Below are 9831 nucleotides of genomic sequence, written 5' to 3'. Positions count from 1 at the left end.
GTTTTATTTTCCATTCCATTTGGGCTGCTTAAATTGATTTAAGGCTTGTGACATATAATAAATAATTAGCAATATATACTTATTAATTAATCAAAATTAATTATTTATTTTGCCAAAAATAATGTTTGTCATCACTGATTATTTTTAGTTAATTTCTTAACTCAACAATCTCCCCCTTGATGACAAACATGATTTAAGCAATAATCAAAAGGAACTGAGTTTTGAGTAAGGTTTAGAAACTCCCTTTGATTTTTGTCATTTATTTTTGTGTTGCTCTCCCTTTCCTTTTCAAGATTAGCTCCCCTATATTTATGCTTTCCTCTTTGTTCCTGTTTTATATTGTACTTAAAAGAGAGCATAATAAAGAGCTATACACATTTGTCTTGTTTAAGGGATGTCAAATAAGCATTACCACATAACCAGCCCAATATCAAGCTAATATCAGCACCAAAAGGAAAAGAAATACTAGCAGCAAATGCCAACAAATTCCTAGGACACATTTACCATCCTATTGCTATTACACATTTACCATCCTATTGCTATTACTCCCCCTTTTGTCATCAAGGATGGATAATAAGCAAGATCCACAAAAACATCAATACAAAACCTGCAAGAAAAGGTTAGATCACAGTCCAAAGTTCTAACTAAACTAACAAAAGTGCAGCAGTATTTAGAGTTATTACAGTCATCCAAGAAAAAAAAAAGAAACAGTTCAATAGTAGCAAAAGAAACAGAATTCATGAGACAAAAAGAGAGCAGCAGCAGTTTTCATGAGACAAATTCTAGGCATCAGAATCATTCCCTTCCGAATTAGCTTCCTCCTCAACATCAGTGACAGGGTCTTCATCTTCTTGAAGGTTATCGATGAAGGACATGAACACAGCCACTCTATCCTTTGATTTCTTGAGGAAGTTCTCATGCTTGCTAGCCAGCTTCCTTTGCTCTTTGCTCATAGCAATCAAGTGATTTGATTGAGAAACAAACTCCTGAACAACATCTTTGACCACATTTAGCAAGGCGAATTTCTTCCCAGTAGAGATGGATGTACCCTTAGTGGAAAGAGCAGGAGAATCCTCAGGGACAAAGTCATCATCATCTTCATCATCTAGGATAACTCTTTCAGATCTAGTGGGTCCTTTTTGCTGTTTCACTGAACCAACCACTTTTAGGTATGAATGTCTAGTTTGATATTCCTCATTGGTCAAGTCAACACCAAAATACTCAAATATGCAAGTTAGAAACATGCCATAAGGAAGTGCTTTGTCCTTTTCACTCCTAACAGTATCAAACATATATCTAACCATCAAGTATGCAAATGAAATTTTAGTTTTGGTGAGAAGGGCATGTAAAACAAGAGAATCAGTGTAGGAAACCCTTTGATATGAGCCACTTTGAGGAAGAATAATGTGGTTGACCATTCGGTGCAACTGAGCACGCTCATACCCTAGGGCTTTGTGAGTGGGTGTAATGCCATCAATTAAAGAAACATGTTCACAGATGTGTGCCAATGCATCATGATAAGAAATTTCAACACCTTCATCCCACTTAACCAAAGTGTAAGCACAAGGCCCAACATGAGTATACTTCAAAGCATCACTAATAGTTTCATTGTTTAAAACTATGTCTCGGCCCTTTATATATGAATGAGCAGTGCCTGCATGATAAGTCATGTTTGCATAAAATTCTTTGACCAATAAGGGATAAACAGGCTTTTTGATGTCAAAAAGATAATTCCAGTCCTGAAAAATCAAGTTATCAACAAATGGAAAACCTTTTCTTTTCAAAGATGGCAGATCAGTGAGAAAAGAGGGACACATGGTACGATACTTGATAACCCCATCATAAAAGTCATTATTCATGGCAGATTTGAATCTATAGGGATTATAGTTCGAATGAGAGGTCAAAAAATAGGCTTTGTGATCAAAAGGTCCAATGTCTGGTTCTTTAACATTTTTGAGAGGGACTCAAGAGTTACCTCGTTGAGAGTGCACAGGAACCGACCTGGATTTGGGTTGTGTTGGTTCGGGAATAGGTTCCTCAGCCGCCGGATGTTTGCCCTTGGAGGAGCTAGGCTTCACAGAACTAGGTTTTGAGGAGCCTGGCTTGGAAGGTGTGACCTTCGGTGGTGGTGTCGGCTTGGCAGGGCCAGGGTACCTTGGCGTGGTCTTGGTTCGTACCATGGGAGTAGTGCGAGGATGAGAGGTAGAAGGAGAAGGAGATGGAGTAAAGGTCCGGTCTTGGGAGCGAGTGGAAGGCTTTGTGGGAAGATTGTACACTTTTTCACGAGGAGGCCTTTTAGCAATGGTTTTCTTCCTCATTTGGTTGGTTTCTGTCTTTTGAGGGAAGATAAGTAGTAAAGTGAGTGGGAAGAAACCGAAGAGTTATGGAGGGAAGAGAGGGAGTGTTGGTAACCGTACCCAAAAGAAAGTTTCTCAAACCATGCAACTGCATCATCTATTGAAAAGACTTGAAAAGACATGACCTCATACAAGAAAGATTTTATTTGATTTAAAAATAAAATAGGAAATTAATTTTAAATTTTAAAAGACAACAAAATTAAACTGAAATATTTTTTGGACCAAAAAAAATTAAATCCACTTGAAAACCTTTTTGGGCCACAAAACATTAAATGAAAACCCTTTATGAAAACTTAAACACACAAGCCATCAAAAATAACAAACAAAATTGTAACATTCATGTTGGGCCCATAGGTGGTTTGAACAAAGGAAACACATAGGGCTATCCAGATCTGACTTAAGGTTGGCCCAGATTAACTTTCACTTGAAACAAGCCCAGAACACGCTGATTTGAAGGAAACGTTCATCACCTGCCCAAAATTGTCTCATACCTGTTTATGAGACAAAAATCTCCAGCAAATACATCAGCATTTTTCAAATAAAGAATCATAACTCAAAATTCCTAGACAAGTCCTAAGCATGCAGAATCTATCCTCAGCTAATGGTTTTGTGAAAATATCCGCTAATTGCTCCTCTGATTTAACAAATTGAATACTAATATTCCCCTTTTGGACACGTTCTCTTATTGAGTGAAATTTCACTTCAATATGCTTAGTCCTAGAGTGCAAAACTGGATTTTTAAAAATATTAATGGCACTCATATTATCACACATCAAGTGAATATTTTTAGCATTTAATTTGTAATCGGCAAGCTGTGTTTTTAACCATAAAAGCTAAGAACAACAAGAAGAAGCAGCAATATACTCAGCCTCAGCAGTGGATAAGACCACTGTTGGTTGCTTTTTACTTGACCAAATATTCAATGACTTTCCAAGGAAGCAACATAGACCTGAAGTACTCCTTCTATCAACTCTATCACCAACAAAATCTACATCGCAATAACCAACTGCAGAAAAATAATCAATCTTAGGATACCAAAGACCAAAATTGGATGTGCCATGAACATATCTAAAGATCCTCTTAACTGCAGAAAGATGTGACTCTTTTGGTTTGGATTGGAACCTAGAACACAATCCAACACTTTGCACAATATCGGGTCTAGAGGAAGTTAAGTACATAAGAGAACCAATCATTCCTCTATACCTAGTCTCATCAACATCTTTCTCAGTTTCTCCCTTATCTAATTTTGAATTAGGATGCATGGGAGTACCCATGGGTTTGGCATTTTTCATACCAAATTTCTTAACTAATTCCTTGGCATACTTCTCTTGATGAATGAAAATACCATTTTCAGTTTGTTTAATTTGTAGTCCAAGAAAAAAATTAAGTTCACCCATCATACTCATGTCAAATTCACTTGTCATGAGCTTTCCAAATTCAGAACAAAGGGATTCATTAGCTGATCCAAAAATAATGTCATCAACATATATTTGGACTAGAATAAAGGAATCATTAGAATTCTTGATGAATAGAGTTGTGTCAGTGGTGCCTCTTTGAAAACCATTTTTCAAAAGAAAAGAACTAAGTCTCTCATACCAAGCTCTAGGAGCTTGTCTTAAACCATAGAGAGCTTTAGATAATTTGAAAACATGATTAGGATGCTCTTTATTTTCAAAACCAGGAGGCTGCTCCACATACACTTCTCTATCTATCACACCATTCAAAAATGTATATTTCACATCCATTTGATGTAATTTAAAACCACAAAATGCAACATAAGCTAAGAGAAGTCTTATGACTTCCATTCGGGCAACAGGGACAAAGGATTCATCAAAGTCTATTCCTTCTTCTTGGTCATATCCTTGTGCCACTAGCCTTGCCTTGTTTCTTGCAATGCTACCATCTTCTACCAACTTGTTTCGAAATATCCACTTAGTGCCGGTCACTTTCTTTCCACTTGGCCTTGGAACCAAAGTCCACACTTGGTTCATTTCAAACTCAACAAGCTCATCCTCCATAGCTTTAACCCAAGAAGGGTCACTAAGGGCTTCCTTGACATTTTGAGGCTCTATTTGTGAAAGAAGGGCAATGTTTGATCCTTCATTTGCCTTTCTAGTGGAAGACCGTGTTTGCACTCCATGAGAAACATCCCCAATGACAAATTCCTCAGGATAATTTTTCAAGAATCTCCATTCACGAGGTCTAGTGGATTTGGAGGCAGATTCAGATACCAAGGGAATCTGGGTGCTGTTAGCTTCAGGGTTTCCTTCAGATTCGTGAGACAAAATGGAATTGTCTCTTAAATTTTTAGCAACAGCAGTTTTTGGTTCAGCTTGAACAGAATTTCCATTTTCTTGATTTTGCACAGTTTCAACTTTCTTTTGAGCTTGATTTCCTGCATCACAATCTTCCAAAATACTTTGCACCAAGTTAGTATCACAAAATGTAACATGTATGGACTCTTCAATAATCCTAGCATCTTGATGATAAACCCTATAGGCTTTACTAGTTGTGGAATATCCTACAAATAAACACTCATACGCCTTTGGATCAAACTTTCCCAAATTCTCTTTGTTATTCAAAACAAAACATTTGCATCCAAAGATGTGTAAGTAATCTAAGTTTGGTGGGTAGCCTTTCCAAAGTTCATAAGGGATTTTCTTCAAAAATTTCCTTATGATTGTTCTATTCAAAATGTGGCAAGCTGTGTTAACCGCTTCAGCCCAAAGGAATTTTGGAACATTACTCTCACAAAGCATAGCTCTTGTCATTTCTTGTATGCTTCTATTTCTTCTTTCCACAACACCATTTTGTTGTGGTGTTCTTGGACAAGAGAAGTTGTGAGATATTCCAAATTTCTTACAAAAGGATTCAAATAAATTATTTTCAAATTCAGTTCCATGATCACTTCTTATAGAAGAGATTTTTAAATCCTTTTCATTTTGAATTTTCTTGAAAAAAGGTTCAAAGGCCGAAAAGGCTTCATTTTTGTGTGCAAGAAACAAAACCCAACCAAACCTAGTATAGTCATCCATAATTACTAACCCATAATGTTTACCACCTAGGCTTTGAGTTCTTGTTGGACCAAATAAATCAATGTGTAGCAATTCAAGTGGTCTTTTAGTAGAGATGTTTTTCTTTGGTTTAAAAGAACTTTTGGTTTGTTTTTCCATTTGGCAAGCATCACAAGTGATGTCTTTGTCAAACTTTATCAAAGGAAGACCTCTTACTAATTCTTTCTTTACAAGTTTGTTTATTTGAAACATACTTGCATGGCCCAATCTCTTGTGCCATAACCACTTTTCAGATTCTTTAGAGTGAAGACAAGCTACATTTTGATCCTTTAGTTCATCAAGAGTAAGTCCATACATATTATTAAAACGCTTGGCAACAAATATCACTTCATTTGTTCTTTCATTAACAACACAGCATTCAATTCTTTTGAAAATTACTAAATATCCTAAGTCACACAGCTGACTTATACTCAAAAGATTGTGCTTCAAACCACATACCAAAAGTACATCATCAATGAAAGTAGATTGTTCATTACCTACTTTTTCAACAGCAATGATTTTACCTTTACCATCATCTCCGAAGGTCACAAAACCTCCATCATACTTATTTAGTTTGATGAAGTAAGTTGACCTTCCAGTCATGTGCCTTGAACATCTACTATCCATGTACCACATGTCCTTTTTGTTCTTGGATGCTAGGCAAATCTGCATGAAGAGTTTCAAGTAGCCTTAGGTATCCAAATTAATTTGGATTCTTTGAAGTTAATCCATCTTGGTTGTCCAAGTGCATTGAAATCACAAACAACATTATAAACTTTGTTTCCTACAACTCTTTTTTCAATGAAACATTGCGCATATGAGTGACCAAATTTCTTGCAATTGACACAATGATTTTCTGATGTGTGTCGCTGAAATTGAGGTGAGTTATATTGCTTGAAATGATTAAAGTGTTGAAATTTTCTAATTTTTGGAGGAGATGCATTTCTTATGACAAACTAATTTTTATTAAAGTTATTCCTCTTTGCAAAAGCATTTTCACCAGAATTTCTTTGAACATTTTTACCTTTCGAAAATGAGGTTTTGTTGTAAAATGGTGGTTTCTTGAAAGCAGCCTCATTTTTCGAAATGTAGCCCAAACCTGGCCGGTTTGAACTCGGATCAGTTCTTGGTGAAGGTTCAGTTTCACTTGTGTACACTTCATCAAATTTTTCTTCAAAAGTTGAAACATATCCAATACCCGATTTGTTTGGTATGGATTTGGTATTTCATGAAGAAGCCACAAATTTTATAAAGGAAGTGTTGGAAACTGCATCTTCCTTGGTTATGTAGCCTAAACCAGATTTTTCAAACAATGGTCTTTGACTTGCAAGTAATTTGTCCAAGTTACTAGAACCTTGAGCAAATTTTGCTAAGTCACCATTCAGCCTTTTAATCATATCATTTAATCTTTCATTTTCAGTAATTAACTCATGAGAAGGATCCACAATGTGCTTTCCTTTTAATTTTTCAAGTTCAGACTTTAAAAATCTGTTTTCTTCAATGATGTCCAAAGCACATTCAGTTTCCTTCACTTTTTCTTTTAAAAAATCATTTTCAGCTCTTAACACATCTCTTTTAGATCTGCATTCATTATACTTGTCAAGCAGTTTTGAGGTGTTTAAAGTGAGATCATCAATAATAGCATGTAAGTCCTCAATGGTTAAATCATAGTAATTTACCTCATCAAGATTGTTGTTTCCAGCCATGAAGCAGTCTTTGTCATCTCCTTCAGATTCTTCTTCTTCATTTGAGTCGTTCTCAAGATCCTCTCAAGCTGTCATGAGTACTCTCTTCCTTTCCTTCTTTCCTATGTCCTCCTTTTTGAGCTTTGGACAGTTTAGCTTGAAGTGTCCAGCCTCCTTGCAGTGATGGCACGTCACTTTGCTCAAGTCGATCTTGTGCTCCTTTGAACTTGAACCCTTGTATTTGCCCTTGTTCTTCATCATCCTTCTAAATCTCCTAGAAAAAAATAAAAGCTCGTCATCAATGTTTTCTCCATCCTTCATGCTAAACATCTCGTACTCTTTTTGCAGCATATCAATCCTCGTTTTCTTTGACTTGTTTAGTGCCTTTGTGTGTAACCTGGAGTTTTTCCCAGATTTCTTTTGCTGTCTTGCATCTAGACACCTTCCGGTACTCTTCAAAGCTGATAGCACAGTGAAGAAGGTTGATTGCTTTAGCATTCAGCTCTATCTTTTTTTTATCATCTTCATTCCATTCAGCTTCTTCTTTTGGAGTCACCACTCCATCAGCACTTGTTTTTGTTGGGATCTTGGGACCGCTCACAACAATCTTCCATATGTTGTAGTCAATGGATTGGATGAAAATCCTTATCCTTTCTTTCTAGTAGGAGTAGTTCTTTCCGTTGAAGAAAGGTGGCCGGTTGTTTGACTGGCCTTCAGTGAGGGTGTAGCCAACTGTGGTTGTGCACAAGTTGTTCGCCATTGGATCTTTGCTCCAAGCGGTTAAGCTAGATTCTTGAGACCTTAGCTCCTTATACCAATTGAAGGTTGTGGTAGGCTTAGAGAATGGGGGTTGAATCTATGCCTTCTTTTTTGTTGCTGTTATGACCCTTTTAAACAAAATTACAATTATGATTCTGTTTAAACTAAGCAACGGAAATTTATGAGACAACTTATTTTTGTCTCATGAATATCAAAAAACATAACACAGCAGAGAAGAGAAAAGCTAACACCAGCATGTATCCTGGTTCGGTTGCCTTGTGCTATGCAACCTACGTCCAGTCTCCTCCACAACAGTGGAAGAATTTCACTATAGTTAACAGTATTAAAAACACAAATTTCACAGGATTGACCCAATCCTTTCACACTCAAGTTCTAACCTAACTTGGCATTGGCTATGCTAATACCTAACTATTCACTCTTAGTGCTAACCCAACTAAGAAAGGGATACCTTACAGGTACAAGATACAAGACACTTAACTAACCTAAAGAAATCAGAAAATAACTCTAGGCTTTTCTCTCAAGTGTTTCTCTTAGCCTTTTTCCACTCATGGCTTTTTTTTTAAGCTTTCTTATAGTGTCTTTTCTCACAAGAAATTACAGAAAGATAAACTTAGAAAAGTATATTGCAATCAGTAAAACATGAAGGAGATTGACTTCATCAGCAGCCTCTTTGCTATGTGCAAAACCAGATTTGCAAACCTCAGATACAATTCTTTAGTATTGGCTGAATGCTTCTTTGAAAGAAAGCATTATCCAAGTAGAGGAACTTCTTTGCAGAACACAACTTTCAAACTCTGTTTTTCTCTCCTTGGTTCTGAATGAGCAGAAAGTCTTCTTTTATCTCCTTGCATGTTGCTGGGTTCTTCTTCCAAAGTCAACACCTTGAGCCTTGAGCTTCACCAACCCACAGATTCACTTTTTCACATTAAACCTTAGAGTAGAAACTTTGCTTCTGACTTCTTCATCTTGACTGAAAGCCATAAATCAGCAACCACAAAGATCTTCCAATGGTCAACTTAATCTGAACCATTGATAAGCTACTTGGTCCCCAAGTCATGTTTGAGACCGTGGATTTACAGCAAAGAAGAACAGAAATTCTCTTTCCTTTGTATCCCATTTCGGAATGAGCAGAGAGTTGGAAAGAAGAGAAGAAACTGAGTTGCATGTATGAGGAAATGGTTTACCTTTGATCTCTTCTTAAGCTTGATTTGGTTTGAACTTGTTGATTTGACATTCTGTCTTTCAAGTTTAAACCTTCTCTCTCTTGCTTCTTTGGTCACTAGTTTAGGGAAGAAGCTCTTTCTCTCTTTCTTACTTTTCTGAGTTTCTGACCAACTCTTCAGAAGTGAACGTTGCTTTTAGTAAGGCAAAAGAGTGGGATTTGCTTGCTGAAAGGAGATTGGGCTTGGATCGGGTAGTGATATGCTTGGCCCGCTTTGATTTCTTCAGCTTTGATTCCTTGGGCTTCGTTTATATTATTGACCCATCACTTCTTGTTTTATTTTCCATTCCATTTGGGCTGCTTAAATTGATTTAAGGCCTGTGACATATAATAAATAATTAACAATATATACTTATTAATTAATCAACATTAATTATTTATTTTACCAAAAATAATGTTTGTTATCACTGATTATTTTTAGTTAATTTCTTAACTCAATAAATATCTATATATTTTTTTGTTTCATTTCATGAATAAAATTATGACTTTAGAAGAAAAAAAAGAAAACTAAACTTTTCACATGTACTTTCTATTCAATTGGTCTTCCTTATTTGTTCATGGACAAAATTATTGAAAATCTTTTGGTAGCAGTTTTAAAATTTGTATAGTTTTCATGTTGGCTAATTCTATAAAATTTTTTATTTGATATTTAATTTTTGTCTAACTTAATATTTAACTAATTTATTTTTTATTGTAATCTTTAAATATTTAAAACATTTTAATTGTTATATTTT

The sequence above is a fragment of the Arachis ipaensis genome, chromosome B08 (genome assembly GCF_000816755.2).
Source record: "Arachis ipaensis cultivar K30076 chromosome B08, Araip1.1, whole genome shotgun sequence".
NCBI lineage: Eukaryota > Viridiplantae > Streptophyta > Magnoliopsida > Fabales > Fabaceae > Arachis > Arachis ipaensis.
The sequence above is the reverse complement of the archived record's forward strand: the minus strand, read 5'-3'. Positions refer to the sequence as shown.